The sequence below is a fragment of the Sylvia atricapilla genome, chromosome 6, assembly GCF_009819655.1.
Source record: "Sylvia atricapilla isolate bSylAtr1 chromosome 6, bSylAtr1.pri, whole genome shotgun sequence".
Classification (NCBI taxonomy): domain Eukaryota; kingdom Metazoa; phylum Chordata; class Aves; order Passeriformes; family Sylviidae; genus Sylvia; species Sylvia atricapilla.
Genome location: NC_089145.1, coordinates 62,987,453 through 63,006,114, shown reverse-complemented (window position 1 = coordinate 63,006,114; position 18,662 = coordinate 62,987,453). Strand labels below are relative to the sequence as shown.

The 18,662-nt window shown below is 37.0% G+C and overlaps 1 protein-coding gene across 1 annotated transcript in view; it reads right to left on the bottom strand.

The window, feature by feature from the left end:
* Positions 1-18,662, bottom strand: part of NOVA1 (NOVA alternative splicing regulator 1) — a 156,813-nt gene that overhangs the window by 45,402 nt on the left and 92,749 nt on the right. The window lies entirely within an intron of this gene.

Below are 18,662 nucleotides of genomic sequence, written 5' to 3'. Positions count from 1 at the left end.
TGGAAAGATGGATGCAGAACTGTGGAAAAATAATTCTTTACTTTCTTGAGTTTTTTTTTTTTTTTTTTTTTTTTTTTTTTTTTTTTTTTGTTGTTGTTGTTGTTGTTGGTGTTGTTGTTGTTGTCGTTATTGGGTTTTTTTTTTTTTTTGCCTTTTTTTTTTTTTGTGATGAGACTGGTTTTAGATGATTAAATGGCTTCACTGTATAGCAAAAAAGGACTATTTTACATATTGAGTTACAGTTGAGTACATCCTCACTAAACAAATAATATAAACCCCCCCAGTATCAATCCTAAGGACAAGAGTATGACACTTCACTGAAACAATCCATGTTCTGTATTCCACGTATCAAACCACTTAAATAGGTTCCAGAAAAATCAGTTTTGACTTGAAAAACCGGATCTGACAGGAGTTGGAAACAAACTCCTCAAACTCCCCAAAACCAACTGAAAGATGAATATTGTAGATTCCAGTTTCATTCTGCAGGAACACCAACATAAGAAAACCTACACACTCAAATAAAACTGCTTTAAAATTTCACAGAATACACACTTTCAAAAACACATTCTTTACACTGCCAACATACATAACTTTTGATATTCACTGCCTCACTGTCATCTTCAAACACCAGCAGAACAGAAGACAATTATAACATGAACTATCAAGATATTAGTGTATTCCTAAAAATATAGTAAAACTGTATCAACTGAATATTGTTGCAAAGATAAGCCAGATACATAATTCTATTTCAATGTCACTGCCTAATTTGCTTCAAGACTATGAGGAGTGGGAGCAAAATAACAAATCTGAGCCATGGAATTAGCACAAAAATAAATAGAATAGCTTTTTTCACTGAGGTACTCCTAGCAAATACTATTGATAAAGTCACAAACTAATCTTTTCTCACATTAAATGCATTCACTCTACCTAAGAAAATCAAAATGACAATGCAATGATGTGGCAAAGATTAACAAGTTTGCAACAATTTCTGAAGTTGCCCACAGGTTGGTTGGCCTCATTTCCACTGCACCACCTGCATGGAATCACATAGATTAATGCACCTGAGTGCTAAGCAACCTTCTCCAGAAATTCCCTTCCTATCAATTTTATGTTTATATAATCAGCTTTCATAATCTTAAAGTATGCTCCTTTACAAGAGTGCAACACAGACTTTAACAGAGCAGAGTAGGGCAACCTTAGGAATTTCCAGGAAAAAATTGTGTTTTATTAGTTAATGCTCTTCACCTGCTTCTGTGGATGATCTCTAATATTAAATATTTTATTGCCTAAAGATGAAGGAACACACTAAGAGCCCTGCCTGCTTTTAAGATAACATATTCACATATACTTAAAATCTGCTTTTTATCTTAAGTATCAGGCAACACTGGAATTCAACACCACAGCAAAAAAGAGAAAATAAGAAACGCTGTTTTTTTTTTTTTTGTCTGTTAAAATATGTTATTTAAAAATAGTTAAAATTTGGATTAAAACATGTAAGCAAAAAATTTCAGATTATTAATCCTTGACCTAAAATATAAAATTAGAATGCTTACACTCTTAACAGCAAGTTATAAAAATCTCCCAATCAAATGCATATTTCTCCAGAGGAAAACTGCTAAAATATTCTTGACCTCTTAACATATTTTTAAAAAAATCCACTTCCAAACCCAGCTCCTTTTCTTTTCCAAACGCTCCATCAGAAAAGGGCCTTTGACTTGAGTGACAGTGACCAAAGCAAACGCATCTTGGCTCCTGGAGACAGCTTTCCTCCTGCCTTTTCCCTTTCCCTGCCCGGCGCCTCCCCTTGGGCAAACACGGCCGGTGGTTCCTGTGCCAGGCAGGAGCTGCAGGAAAACGCTCTGGGGACTCTTTACAAGGAGCATTAATTGTCTCCTGAACGCTGCCACGGGAGACGGACGGATCAATGCCGCCAATGCAAGTGTTCTCTGGGCAGCAGACAACACACAACACACAGCACACAGACACACAACACACAGACACACAACACACAGCACACTGACACACAACACACAGACACACAGCACAGCGACACACAGCACAGTGACACACAGCACAGTGACACACAGCACACAGACACACAACACAGTGACACACAGCACACAGACACAGCACACAGACACAACACACTGACACACAGCACACAGCACACTGACACACAACACAGACACACAGCACAGACACACAACACACAGACACAACACACTGACACACAGCACACAGCACACAGACACAGCACACTGACACACAGCACCGTGACACACAGCACAGCAACACACAACACACAGCACACTGACACAACACAGGGACACACAACACACTGACACACAGCACACAGCACACAACACACAGCACACAGACACACAGACACACAACACACTGACACACAACACAGCGACACACAGCACAGTGACACACAACACACAGCACACTGACACACAGCTCAGCGACACACAACACACAGACACACAACACACAGACACACAACACAGTGACACACAACACCGTGACACACAGCACAGCGACACACAACACAGCTACACACAACACACTGACACAGCACACAGACACACAACACCGTGACACACAGCACAGCGACACACAACACAGCTACACACAACACACTGACACAGCACACAGACACACAACACCGTGACACACAGCACAGCGACACACAACACAGTGACACACAGCACACAGACACACAATACCGCGACACACAACACAGTGACACACAACCCACTGACACACAACCCCCTGACACACAGCCCCGCCGGGTCAGGCCGGGAGCCTCAGCCCAGAGCTCTGCAGGGATGACTCCTGCCAAACACCTGGTGGGAGCCAGCCCGGCCAAATCCAGATCCTCACACCTGACACCCGGGGACCAAAGGGCATTCTGCACCCTGTGTTCTTTGGGAGGTGCAGCACAACCAAACCACGCCGTGTGTCCTGCTGCAGAGCAAAGCTGCTCCATTTCAGCGGGCCTGAACTGGGATGTGGCAGCGCAAAGCACTGCTCCAGGAAAGAAAAAACTGTGCAAAAACATCTCACACTGAGTAAACTTTTAAACTGCACATCTGCTTTGATAGTCATGTGCACAAAAAAAAAAAAAAAAAAAAAAAAAAAAAAAGGTGGAGAAATTGTACACTTACACAGTTTTGAATTGTCTTAATCTTTTTGAAGCAACATTGTCATATTTCTTCACAACTGTAATAGCTTCTCACTCAGACACAAGAGCACAATGATTTACAAGAATTATGCAAAAGAAAAATTGCCAGCTACATGACCAACCTCTATAGCAAAAATAAACCTACAAATCATTAACACTGCTGAAATTTCTGCCATTTTAAGAGCTTTTAAGCGCCATTAGAGTATGAATTAAAGTGTCAGATTGCTTATTTTACATTAACAGTTTTATGCAATCCTTTTTCCATTTCTGTGAACAAAACCTCAACCATCTATATATATACTTTTTGCCATATGATTTTCAAAATATGTACTTAAAATACAGATCTAATTTTTGAAATAGCTGACAAAGAAAATCAAATTACCAATGATCATTGCCCTTGATTATGTTGTGCAAGCATAACCAATATACAAATATTGTCTTTTTAAAAATTATTTACAATTCAATTAGGTCATGGTCATGTATTGTACACTGCCTTTTACATATGAAGATATAAAACATACAAGAAAAGATTAATTTTAATCACGGATAACGGACAAATGTAGAACAGGTGATCATCATCCCTGTACATTAAATAAACCCAGAAAAATGTCTTTATGTATGTTCAGTAATTACAAAGTTCATGGTAGAAATTTGCATGTGTCTATAAATTGGAAAAAAAAATCTAAATACATGCTGCTGATGTTTCTAAAACCATTTAATTTTTTTTTTTAAGGAACACAAATACTTTTCAGCAAGTGCAGTGCAATTTCTTTCCCCTTATATTACATTCCAAATTCAACTTGCATGTGTGGGTTTTAACATTTTCTTATCAAATAAGAGGCAGAATCTAATTGCACAAAAACCCCTGTCTGTACACTCACCAAAAATTTATTTGTAAAACCACCAGAGAAAAAAAGGAAACCTTTATCTGGGTTTTTTTAGTTTACTTTGCTTAGTTAACAGGGGGCCATTTTCAGGTCCTTTTTTTTACATTAGATAGAATATTTCTTTTTTCTACAGTTCCAGGAGAGGGAAAAGTGAAACCATTACCAGGCATCACACAATTTACAGAAAACTAAACAAAAACTCTTCTGATATCTAATAAATCAGGACTAAAACAAACAGGCTTGCAATAACTTTGTTTTAAGAACTCATTTTTCCTCCTATCTCATGTAACTATCCAAAATTTTACTTCTGGCAAATATCCTTGGACACCACACTAAGCTTTTCAAGAACTTCCAAACAACAGACCATGATGTTTCTCTGAGAATGTTACTTACTTATTGGACAACTGATACAGCTTTTAAAGCAACCATTAGAATAAATGGCAGGAGATGCAACAGGAGAAATGATCCAGATGTTTTGCTGTTTGTATTTTTGTACATAACTGGCATGCATCTATACATGGTTGCCACTAAAATTTAAAAGGCTTACTTAAAGACTCTGATTCAATGTGTAGGAGTTCTTCTGTACTCACAGAAATGCTCACTAAATGTTAAATGTGCTTCAGTATTTTTGGAAAATAAGAAGCATTTCTCAGCTGAAATGTTTTGGGGAATGCATGATACCTTTCAGAACTCTGGCAATTTTATGACTCTATAAACTTTACACTGGGCTTTTATGTCAATCTTAAAGAGAATTTGGAAACCCAAAAAGCACAATGCAAAAGGAGCCCAGTGTAATCCCAATACAACCTCAAATTAAATCTCTTTGCATTTTTCCCATGCACCATGCCAATTTCTTTGATATTAAAGTGGAGAACCTTTTAGTGAGAGAAGCCCAAGCTAAAACCTTAACTAAGTGAAAGTTGCAGTACAGCCTCTCATCTGCTCACTTACATTAAACTTACCTGACGACTCCCAGTGCAGCACTCTACAAACCCAAGGTCCCAGACACGCGCTTTTGTGACCCATGATCAAGTGGCTGTTAGAGCAGGATTCTACAGGACACCAACAGACTGATTCAGCCAAAAACTGCTCTGGCAAACCCCTTGCTAAAATAGGACTGTGCTTTGACACTATTCCCAAGCAAACTAAAAATTGTCAGTGACTTGCCTAACATGAAAATCTTGTTAAAAATGATAAACTCTTCCTTGGATGTAACTTTTCCACTGCACATTTGCATAAAGGCTCAGAAAATGAAAGTCATAATTTTTTTTTTTTTATTCAAATGCATTAGAAGTATCTCACAAGGCCTTCAGCAGATATAAAAAACCTTTGCCATACAAATGATAAAATGTACAGTCTTAAATGCAACACCTAAGAACACCCCAAAGATGGGTGAAGTGTTACAGAAATCTCAACTGGACAGTTTTCTCCTTCAGTTCCAATCTCTCTCCTATCCTTTTTGCCTTTGTTTCTCAACAGAGAATTACCTGGTCTTAACAAGAGCCTGTACCCATATTCCTCCCAAAGCAAAGCCTAAGGATCTCAGACTTCCCAAAGTGAAAGAGGAAACAAGGTAGGAATCCTTGGTGGAACTGAGGAGGGAAACTGGTGGGAATCCTCGCGCGTTGATGTTCTGCCCTTGTTTTCATGCAGACAAAAGAATGTTGGACCTGGTTACTTGGGACACTCACACCAATGAGGCTGTGTCCACAGGAAGCCTTCCCACCCTCAGCAGAAGCAGCTGCCTGCTGAACTCGGGTTGATAAAAGATTGTCATCTTTTAGGATGACATATGGACAGCCACGCACATCTGTGTGCACAGACATATTCATACCCCCAGATACACCAACCTGGTTTACTCTGATTGAAGAAATGACAACTTTCACCAGCATCAGAAACTGAAATGGAGTTTAAAAATCCTGGAAATTTTATTAAGTGTCTGACTAGTCAGGGTTCTGTGAAAACAAGTTTACAATGCATTGTGACTTGGTCCCAAGACTGAATCACATTCATGCAGGTTTACCACAGTTATGACTAAAGACACAGATTATTCCCATGTGAAAGAGAAAGCATGGAAATTAAAAACCCCTCAAACCTCATCATTATTAAAGGTTTAGAAGAGATGATGAGTCATCTTACAACGCAAACAATCCCTTGAATATAAACTGTTTTGTTATGTATCAGCTAAGGCTTTGATGATGATTTCCCAGAAACTTAGTTACATAAAGAGAGATGAAGAATTACTTATTACTACTATACTGTCATGTGTAAGAGACAGGATTACAATTATTTCTCTTTGTTTAAGAGTTATTCATAAAAAATAAAGATTCCACTGCAAAAGCTGGCAATTGTCTGCAAAACCAAAGGAAAAGACCAGAGATTTTTTTTCTTTCTATGGTTTTATGTAGGAGTGTCACTTAGATGAGAAAAACTCACAGAGGAAGTATGTGTGCAAATTAATGCCCAAATGGCTGCAATGAACATGAACACACTGTAACTATGCTTTGGGAAAGCATGTTTCTGGAAAATAAAGGCACTGGAAATAAGAAAGCCCTCAAACATGGACAGAAGTACTGTACTTTTAATAATTTTGTTTGTGGGAATGCTTTAATTAATACATTATTTGTAAAATTATTTATAACAAATGAACTACTGTTTAAAAAAAAAAAAACAAACCCAAAAACAAATGACTTAGTCCATCATAATATTTATTAAAAAAAATGGGAACATAAACCACAAAATTTAAACAAAATAAAAAATAATTAAATATAATCATTGAATCATTGCTATTTACATCTTGCCCCTAAGAAAAAAATCATATGAGTTTTGATGAGTCCCAAATTGCATGGTATTCTCTGCTAAGAAAAAAGAAACCTGCTTCATTTTTTAACAGTGGTAATATGGTTGATGGACTTCACTGTGCTTCTGATTTTCCTCAAAAGGAAATGTGCTCACCATTATGATACTTCCTAAAAATTAGAATAGAACAATTTGATTATTCATGTATTTTTTAGATGATCAGTGCATGGAATATTGCACAGAGTTACTATTTTTTCCCCCATCAGTAACCATCCAAATAAGTAAAGACTTATTAAAAATCCAGTAGTGAAATTTGGTGAAAATGTGAAAGTCTATGATGGGTAAAGCTTTCAAACTCATTAAAAACCGAGCACACAAATTACTACCAGAAGACCATATCTACTGGAAAAAAGAAAATAACTGATCTTATTTTTAGAAGAGAATAGAAAGAAAAGAAATAGCATATGTTTTTCAACGTATCTGGAATGATTTTTTTATTAACAAAAGAATGTGAGACTATTTTATCCTGCAAAGTAATGTTCAGTTGACAATTACTGCTTTTATACATGTTATAGTAATGTGAACCTTTGCTCATAATGCCTCCTACATGTACAATTACCAAACCAAAGGGAAAAAACTGCTCATTTAAACAGTAAAATATATACTCTGAGAAATTGCAGGAACTGATACATTTTATAATTTAGAGTGGTAACAGCTGAAATCACCAAAGGAGTTTTCTCCTTAAAAAAATATTTCTCAAGTTCCACAGTTTAAAAGCCAGTGAAAAGCTTCAGAAAATCCTCCTGGATAAGCTGAGCTGCTCAAGAAATCAAATCACATAATACAATCATTGACATTTATTTGTTTAGAGGAAGCAAATACCAAACTTCAGGTAAATGAGTCATACTCAAAGTTAAGATTAGAAATTCTACTAAAATATTTATGACTGCATGTATATTTTTTATTATGACTGCGTGTACATATTGCAGGTAAACACTGACAGTGATTAGGGAAACATGATTTTTCCAGAGTACGCTTATTACTATTGAATGCTTTTTAAATTAAGTCACAATCCTGCAAGAAATCACCTTTATCTACAGTGCTCAAGGCCAACATCAGAGACAGGTGTGATGAAAGGTAAAGAAACATGCTTACATAAAGAGTAAGTGTATCATTAGAACTATTCTAGTGCAGCAATCCGGGAGAGGGACAGGGCTCCAGGCACCTTTTGGAGTAAGGATGCTCTGCCAAAAGCAGGGCACATTCCCGTTGTGCTGCCATCAGAGGGCACATCCACAACAGCCCACACAAACACAAACACACACCACAACCTTGTTGTACCCAGCTCCTTCTTTCCTCACCCCTAAGTGCTAGTCTAACTCCATGTTCTGCTCATTGCAGATTTTATGTGCTGTATTTCCAATTAAATCCGCAGCTCCCCGGCAGCAGACTCCAGCTCTGAGTTAATATGATGAGAAGGTAGGAAGAGTTTCTGATTACTGCTCAAACATTCAGTAGGTCACACTTATTTTCGTCTTCCTAGCTCCTTCCTGACCTCCAGATTGTATCAGCATGTCCTGCTGATTTTTTTTATGAATGGCATTAATCTCCCCTAAATTCAGTTTTCTAAAATTTATGCCCTGAGTCTAAATTAGCCAGTTAAGAAATACAGGGATGTCCATAGACGGTGCACCCCATCTACACTTAGATGGAATCATCCCAAAAGATAAGAAGTTCTCACCCTTAATCATACAAAGAACTATTAGTTTAGATAAGATGGAGGGCTCCTCAAAGGCTCACTACACACATACATAACACAATGCTGTTTCCCAGAGACAGATACAACACAAATAGTGAATTACCCTTCTTACTAAAGCTGCCATAATTACTACAGCAGCATTAAAAACATGACCTGGGTGTAGGAAGAACGCATTACGCAAAATGACTCTGGTGCTGTAAGAGGTAAACTGAAGTTTAACTAGGAGATATCTTCCTCAAAAACCAATGTCACACTCATTCTGCCCACTAGAATACTTATATAAATTCATAAGCATTTTGTGATATAATATGTCCACAATAAAAAGAGTAGAAAATGTTATGTAGGCAGGACTGTTTCTAAATAGGACTCTGTCTCAACTTCTTGCACTGGATGACAGTTGCTCTTTCTCTATTTTTATAGCTACACATTCTTTTTTCCTAACCACTCAAAAATTCCTGCCTCACAGGTTATTTGCTGGACTATTTTCATTCTTGTACAAAATTACTTTTAAAATATCCACGGTAGATATAATGGCCCTGGGAAGTTCAGTACCAATGAGAATCAGCTGAAGTGAACAAAAGCTCCCCTGCCAATACTCATTGAGCCAGACAGGAGCCTTTTTGAAAGGCCACTCATTTGGTGACTACTTTCAACTATTTAAAAGAATAATGGAATAATTTAATATTTATACAAATGGTACAAGATTTCAAAGTGTTTATTATTTTTTATTATTAGATTTGAAGGAAGGAATCTGCATCTCAAAGGACTTCAAGGCATAAGAGTTTTTTCACAGCTACATTTTAAGAGTCGCCTCATGGGGCTGGAATTTCTAATTAATCTGAGTAAGTTACTGATGCTCAGATACTCCTCCATGGCCCTGCTGTGCAGTAACACAAGAAAAAACTTGACAGAATTAAGAACCTCACCGGTTCTTCTCCTTAACAGGCAACAAATAACAAGTTCACCTCTAAAAAATCAGACTACAGATACAAATACATGTGAAATTATCTCCTTTCTCTACTTGCCTGAGACCTCATTTTTAGAGGATGGCAGCAGACCTATAAATGAAGAATGTGAACTTCAAGAATGGTATCTAATCTGTGCTAAGTACCTGTGTGAATTCTGGGACTCATACCAGGGATCCTGCTCTTGTGAGGCTGTTCCCTCTCCAGCTCTACCCCAGGGATGCTCATAAAGCTCCTCCACCTCGGCAGCAGCTGCAGGTACACGAGCTGGGGACGGGGAGGGAGGCTGCAGTCCCTCTGCTCTTCCCTTTTCCTCCCACTGCAGAACTTCTCCCGTGTTACAGGACAGGAGTTGAGGCTCAGTAATTCTGCTGAGGGGAGGGACAAACACTGACATTGCTCCCAGGGTCCCACACCACCAGGGACTAGAGGACACCGAGCCTTTGGGACAGGCACTCCTGCAGCAGGATCACATGGGCCAGCAGAAGCTGCATTATTAGAGAGCATTTATGCTCACAAAAACTTATGATCTCTTATCCCTAGAAATAACAGCAGCAGAGTGGGTGGTAGTGCTCTGATACGCTTTTTTAATATTATTGTGACAGGCTCAGATGGCATCATTTATTCAAATAAAGTACAATTTTTCACATTCATTAGCAAGCCAATGAATGGCAGTAATGTACATGAAGCTGAACAAGGGTGTGAAAATGCCATAAAGCATTTATATGCCTGAGGCATGTAACAACCCTTTGTCTATTCTTTATTTTTACCCCAAAATTACCTGCCACCTATAAAGATAACGACTTTTTCTTGCCCTCAAATCTTAGTTACTCACAGAATCTTTCAGATTTTCATTATTCACTAGCCATACTCACACCTCTCCTTTGGGGGAAAAAAGAAAACAAAAGGTGTCTTTGGATTGTGGAGAGAAGACCTAGAAAATGTTCATCTGTGGAAAAGGATTGATGGCATGCAAAGATTTGGAATTTAACTGAAACACTAGCAATGTGCATTTCCAAAATACATTTTAAGGCTCAGGAAATAGAGAAAAGTAGCTAAATTTTCACAATATGAAAAGTGTTATATGAAAATAAATGGAATGGGAAGATTAATTTTTAAATTTGTATATCCAAAGCAATTGAAGATCTTTAATGACCCTACTAACACTAACTAACTACGAGTTAATGTTTAACTAATACTACTTAACACCAAAGGAGTTGTCTAAATTGTCTAACAGGAAAATTGACTGGAAAACAGCAAAAGTTGAGGAAAAGGGAGGAGAAGAACTGGCACCAATCAAATAAATTACAAAGGCCTACTAGTCAGTAATACTTTTGACCCAAATACACACAAAATAAATACACCCCAAAATAAACACAGCTCAACTTTTTCAATTAAAATAAATTTTTGATTAGAAGAATGATTGCATATAAGAATATCCATGTTTTAGGTCCTGTTTAGATAGAGGTAGTTGAAATATGTCTAGCACATTGCTGGGTACAAATATGTACCAAGGACATCAGAAGCTGCTCTCTCAAGTGAAACAGGTTTGAGTATGAACAATTATAAATGAAGAGTTGGGTACTACTTTAAGACAAAAGCCTAGCATGAAGCGTTTATTCCAGTCTAGAAATCAAAAAGCTGCAGTAAGTAGTCTTTAATCACAAACAGAAACAAGAATAAACGAAGCAAAAACCATCCACTGATATTTTGTAATTTTTAAGACAATATTTCACAGCTACACACAGCAATATTCTTTTCTGAAACTTTAATTTGTGCCTACTCAGAACAAGGCATAGACTGAAAAAAGCTTTATTAATAACAACATAGCCTATGTTTCATGTTTCAACAGTGTGGAGAATGTTCCTAATGCTGTTATTGACCAAGTGGATCAGAAATATGTCAGTTTTTAAAATCTGCCTGTTCTCCAAATCTAATTTTAGATTTCTCTCTTGGAAACTAATAAACCAGCCTGAAATAGAAATGAAATTCCTATTCACTCTGTTATCTTTTTTAGCATTAAATAAACACAGAGAATTGTAAAACACGTATAATAGCTTAATAATGGACTAATACATCCTAAAATGGGGAAAACCCCAAATGCAGTAGAACCCTTATTCTTTGATCATGTATGAGATTTTGCTTTAAGTCAAGGAAATTGGTTTTGCTCATTTGAAAAAGAATTTACCAGCCTAATTAGATTGTTTAATCTTGTCTCAAACCATTTAATCCATGGATTGTTTACTCCTGTAAAAATGATACAAAATGCAGTTATATTTTTTTTTTCTTGTAGGAAAAAGCAAGATCAGAATCACAACAAAAATAACACCAAAAATCCAAGTAAGATCACGAAGCTGGAATTGATAAAGCCTATTTCTCTACAGATTTGCATCTTTTTAAGGTAGGGAGGTGCAGTCTCCAACAGAAACTTTTCTCAAAGTTGTCTGGGGACAGCAAACACAGGCATAAGGAAATGCCCTCCATTAGTGGAGGATTTTATAGCATCATTCTCCAATCCAAAGATGCTTATCTTTTAAACATATGTAAGAACTTAATTATCTGAGAGAAGTTCATCTCTTTGTCAAATGCAGATCATATTCATAAAGGGTCCAATGTTGTTTCACAAAAGTAACACTGGGACTGATCAAACAAATCAAGTGTCTTGTTTAAAAATTTCCTAATCATCATTCAGAAGCCAATAGTATATGAATATATTAATAAAAAATCAAAATTCAACTATTATGCATTTGTGTATTTAGCCCTTTTGTAGGCTTTCTATAAACTAGGATTGGTACATTTTGAACTTTGCCTTTCAGGGAAGTGTGTAAACCTTCCTGACAGCCACAAATGGTGCCCTTAGAAATAGGTTTATAAAAAAAAAAATATATCTTTAAGGAGTCTTGTGACTCTAATTGTTACTCTGAGTACTGGGCAACTATACTGTGTCAAGTGCAAAAGGTGGATATTTACATCTACTGAATTTGCATTCCCTGCTCAGAACACGTGGAGGATTATTTTGTGAACCATGATAGTTACATTCTGGTATCAAGATCACTCTGAATTGTATTCATGACAGTTACATTTGAGTAGGAAAAAATATGAGATCATAATTCTCATAATTATAGCTCTCAATAACTCTCAATCCCTGAATTATTCCCAGCTTTTTGTAGCACTCAGAAAACACAGTGCAGAGCATAGGGTTCTAGACATGGTCAAATGATTCAAACAAGAGCTCCCTGAAAATAATGCAGCAAGTAACACTGAGGTACTTATGTGTGTACAAAGGAATGGAAAAAATATTTAACAGATCACTGCCAAAGTGAACAAGAAAGAGGAAAAAACAAACTCCTTAAACAATGGGTGCTATTTTAGATTGAGTAACAAGATTAGGAGAGATGCAGACAAGGTTAAATGTAAGTTTTTAAATACAAGACAAGTAGAAAAATACCACATGACTGTTGATTGCAGTGAACCTAGTCATTTGGTCCTTTCTCATTTCTACACCGTTTGTCCTTGCAGCATTTGGTGTAATGCTGCATTTTGTTTGCCATAGCAATCATGAATATTACATGCATTGTGTTCACTTTCAGAGCATGAAGGTTTCTATATTTGTATGTTTCTTGGTAATGTGCTATGGAATTCAAAACCTGTGGGACTTTGGGACCTTAATTCAAGCCTGTGGCAACAAAGATGCAGCTGTTCATTTATAAGCAATCATCACAGATATAGAAGGTTTAAGATGAAATTTGAAAAGCCACTTTCCCAAACTTTTAAAATTATTCAATTACAGCAGAATCAGTGCTTTTTTTTTTTTTTTTGCTTGAGAATTATTTTTACTCGTTTTTTTCCAAGTTTAAAATTAAACCAAACCAATTTTACAGAGCATTCCACCTGAGCTTGCACCATGTTAGAATTGCAGATTAAGTATCAGTATTTGATTATTATTGTAATGTTTGCTTCTCACATACATAATTATAATATATCATCAACCATGACCCACTCAAGTGTCTTTTGAAGTTGGCATTATAAATTTAATTCTAACATTCACCCAGGTGCAATTGAACACTGCTAGCACAATTCATTTAAATGAAACTTCTCCTCTCATTGAATCAAATAATTATAAAGTAGTGTTATTTATTGGTTTTATAGAAATGCCCTAAATAAATGAAGCTATAAACAAAGAAGATGACTATCAACATGTGGAATCTACGTGCCTGTTGACATCTACAGATAACATATTAAAGATCCAACCATGATGAAAGGTCTGGAGAACATCTCCTACAGGGAAAAGCTGAGGGAGCTGGACCTGCTCAACCTTGGGAATGGTGAGTGAGAGGGGACCCCATCCATGTGCCTAAGCAGCAGAGAAAGGATCCAGGCTCTTCTCGTGGTGATCAGCAATCAAACCAGAGGCAAAGGAAGAAATACGCCCAGAAAGTTCCATCTAGATGTGAGGAAGAACTCCTTTACTGCAAGGGTGACTGAGCCCTGGAACAGCTTGTCTTCAGAGGCTGTGGAGGCTCCCTCACTGGAGATACTCAAGGACCATCTGGATGCAATCCTGTGCCATGTGCCCTAGCATGACCCACTGTGGTTCCTTCCAACCTGACTCATTCTTTCCTTCTGGGAAATGTACTTTTCTAACAGACATGACAGGACAGCTGCGTACCTGTGCTACAAGTGACTTTTTCAAATCGGAAATTCCATTTTATAGCATTAGGACAGTAATCCAGGGTGCAAAGGGCTGATCATGATGCAGTCTAGAAACCTTCTGAATTAGTGCCAAAGCTAAATTCCTGTGGCTGAAGGCCAAAGTTCTGCTGTAGTAGGTGGCTGCACCATAGAAAGCTTTGCAAGCAAGTTCTCAGAGAACACTCAAGATGATCAGCACATACTGATGAAAGTAGCATTCTCAGATGGCTGATAGAAATAGCATCATATTACCATGGCTCACTTTCTTGATAGTAACAGGAAATCTCCTTAGGTGTGTAGCAGCAGTATTGTTTAATCCCTCCTTAATATTTTGTCCTGACTACAGCCTGTGAAAGAAAAGATTCATCTCCAGTGGATACTGTAAGGTGCAACAATATATTAGTTCTTTACAAATGCCCAAAAACTGTAAGACAAGAAACTTATTTTCCTTGCATTCCTCCTCCTTTATCCCATGAAATCTTCCTCTTCATTAAAAAAAAAAAAAAAATATATATATATATATATATATATCTCAGATTGCAGTGTTTCCTAAAGCAAGGCAGACCTCCCAAAAGACAGGGTTTTGTGATTTTCCTACAAAGAAATAGCTCTAGCTTCCTTTCCCTACAGATCTAGCCACTGACATGAAACTCTGCAGCAAAAATCCTCAAGGAAATGCAAGTAAAAATTATAAAGTTTTCCAAAGCAGACAGGCTCCTTTCAAATGCAGTTTCACCTTTTCCTTGCAGACACACTGGGGACTTCCTTCAGCAGCACCAGACAGACATAAAATGCAAATATATGTGCAAAGACTAGAAAGGAGTGTGGTGTAAGCTGTTGGTTAAGAAAAATGGTACCATAAGAATGCAACACCTAAAGGCACACGACTTGGGTTGCTGCAGATGCCACAAACTCAAGTAGGTGAGAATTTCTGAACTAAGGTAGGCCAGGATTTTCTATTCTTTGTATGTTTCTTAGATCTCTCCTTTTCCTACCCTGCAAAAGCTCTCTGCAGTGGTGGTCAAAATCAGAGAGAATTACAACTGCAACGACACCTATCTTTTTGCACATTTATTTACACTGATGAGCAAGCACCAGGAAAACTGGTCTCTCACTATCTGTTAGGTAAAATATAGGCAGCACTAAAGATTCACAAGTATGAAAACAACATTAGGAGCTGAACGCCTCAGAGCTGTATTTCTTGATTTGTTATGTCCCAACCTCTGGCACATACAATTCAAAATACAGTTAAAGTTTATTCAGCTCCCAACATTTTAGCAAGACATGTTGGTTTTTTAGTATTACTTGGATGTAGATATTACTCACGTAATTAAAGACTGTTTGTATGGTGTGTATTCAAGAGAAATCCAAACTTAAAATCGATGCTTCAACTTTGTGTTTTCCTGATGTATATATAGAAGCACGTAGCTATAAATTCTGAAAAGTAATTTATTTAGCTTTATTAATGTTAACACAAAAAACTCCAAATGCCACATATCCTGCAAGTCAGTCTGCTTCAGAGTTCTGTCTCATTGATATAAGTTTTATTTTCTCTAATCAATTTTTTTACTTTGTCCTATTAGAAGTGCATTTCTTTCCAAGTTCACTCCAATTCAAACATGTCAAAGGAAACCCCCTCAGGGTAATTCCCTGATGAAGGCACTACCAAATGGTTATAGTGGCAGCATGTAAATGACTACAACGCTGATGCTCATTCCAGAAATCGCCAAACATCGTCTGACTTCTGTCAGAGTGAAGATTTGGCAGAAAATTGTAACATGCAGAAAGGCCACGTGCTAGTGGCAATTAGAGGTCGTTGTTCCCAGGCAGGAATTTGAACCCTGCTCAACTATCTAATACAGATCTACCTACAATGCAAGTAATGAAAAGCTCCTAGGGAATGTGCATCTCAGGTGTCCAAAGTGACAGCCAGTCAGAAAGGAACCAGAAAAGCTCTGCCTCTGCTCTCTGCTCTTTACATGAACATGAAAATGTAGCTTGAGGTAATCAAGGCTTTTCTATCCATTACTTAATAGTATCTTCTAAGACAGTTGCTATTCAAATGCTTAAGGAATAAGTTGTAAGTAGTGATATGGCTTAACAGCCATGATAAAAAAAGGCAGCCTGCAGGAAATCCAGAAGGACAAACCTCCAGAATTTAAAAAAGATCTCCAATGCGACCAGCTCTCCTTCTGACCAAAGTTCTGTATCCTTTTCACACACAAGACAGAGATATTTCACCAAAAATTCTACTGTACCCTAATCATAAGGTGGAATACCCACAGACATCGCTGGCCTAAGACAACAAGGATTCAGGACCAATTTTGTGCTTACAGTATTTCTTACAGCATGCAAGGTAACACTGACTTTTCTAATCAACACTATGGTATCTTATCTAACAGGTCACCCAGGGGATACAGAAAAATAGAGTGAATTACAGTTTGCTGAAAATCCACCACAAAAGATTCAGACAGTTTTTTGGGTTTGGGCTTTTTTTCCTTTTTTTTTTTTTCAGTATCAGGAAAAAGAACATTATATCCTTTAGATCTTTGAGGTTTATTAAAGCAAATGGACGTCAAAAAGAAAGTAGGCCAATCAAAAGTAAAAAGGATGAATCTCAGGCATTGCTTTGTCCATGGGCAAAGATCGTTTAGATAATTTTATATATATATTTTTTGTATCATTGACATATGTATAGATACATACACACTTCTCTAGAAATATTAGAAATATTTTGTACGTAAAAAAAAGAACTGTTATCTACATTTTAAAAAATATTTAACAGGAATGGCCTCATGAAAAATACATGCAGGGAGATGGAAGAAAAAAATGCAAAAAAAGGCACCTATTTGAGAATGCTAATATCTCAAGTCTTTTTGTATCAACCACCAGGCATTCCTGCAGAAACCACTATAAAGCTCCACTGTCATTGTCTCTAAGAAATATTTAACATAACACAAAGGGCAAATATAGAAGCCAAAGAGCCCAGTAGCTGCCACTCTCCTTCAGTCTGCCTAAAATAAATAAGGAGATAGGACATGATTAAACAGAATTACGTTAACAACTATAGTTTACATGCACATATTTTCATGCATATAAATAAGAGGCAATGCCATATCATCTCTGTCAGGAAGTCACCTTCATTTGCAAGGATGTGAATTTGAGCCACACAGCTCCTCAGTGGATCAAAATTAAAATGGAATCAAATCAATTTTGCAATTATTAATATAATAGACAAGAACTAGGGTGGTGAGCCATCAATTCTAATTAAAGGCTGCAATTAAAGGATACTTCAATCAATCATCTCTCTGAAAGTATACTCTATTGATTGCTGCATTAATTATTAAAATCATATTAAAATAAAATTCAGATTTAGTTATGCACCAGCTACTTCAAGATAATATTCTGGGTCTTATAACTAAATGAATGACATCATAACCAGGAATAAAATTTCTTTTCTTTTTTTCCTCTAAAGAATCCTTAGAAGGGGTACTCAAGGATTTTACTTTCTGTCTCAGTCTATTGAGTCCCTATGAGTCCTTTAGGAGTTGCTTTTTCCTTCACCAGCATCTGTCAGAACACACATCTGTGCCTGAGGTATTTCAAGTATCAGATCAGACAATACTAAATTAGGCATTTTGAGAAATTTTGACACAGTCAAAAACAAGATCTAGCTGTATAAGTAATAGGGAGAGATGTTAAAATACAATTCATAATTTTGCAGTTCAAACTGAAATACAGGTAAATGAAAAGCAGAGTTCATAGTTAATGGCTACAGAGAGGTACTTGGCTCAGTCATGTTTTATGTTCCTGTGAAGAAAACCAACATAAATAAGAAAGTAGTTGAAAGATAATAAATATAATTGAATCCTGGCCACAAAAGTCAAGCTTAAGGCAGTCTCAGTTAAGAAAAGTACAGAAAAGATTGAAGTAAGCAGACAGTAAGACAAAAGAAGCCAAGCTTTGGGTGTGGCAAGTAAGAACTGTGAAAAATTGCATCCCACTTTAGTCCTTGCATAAACAACTTCTTACTCTGGTGTGATAAAACCATTAAAAGCTGCTTCCTGAATTCTTAAGTCCATATGTTATCAGCATTATCTCACACAGCTTCTTAGTATCTGCAGTGAGCTAACATAAAGAATAGAAAGCAATGCACAATTGAAACTCTCCTATTTCCACTGCACAAGCACAGGACCTGGGGTATGGACACAATCCCTTTGTGACCCTATCCAAACAATCCCCAAAGGCTTACTGAAATGTTGCCTGAAATGAAAAGCTTGCCAGATGCTTTCAAAGACTGCAGGCCCTTGACTGAGCCACAAAAGCTAAGACTATCTCCACAAAGTCCTGAATCTGTAAAAACCTGCTCCAAA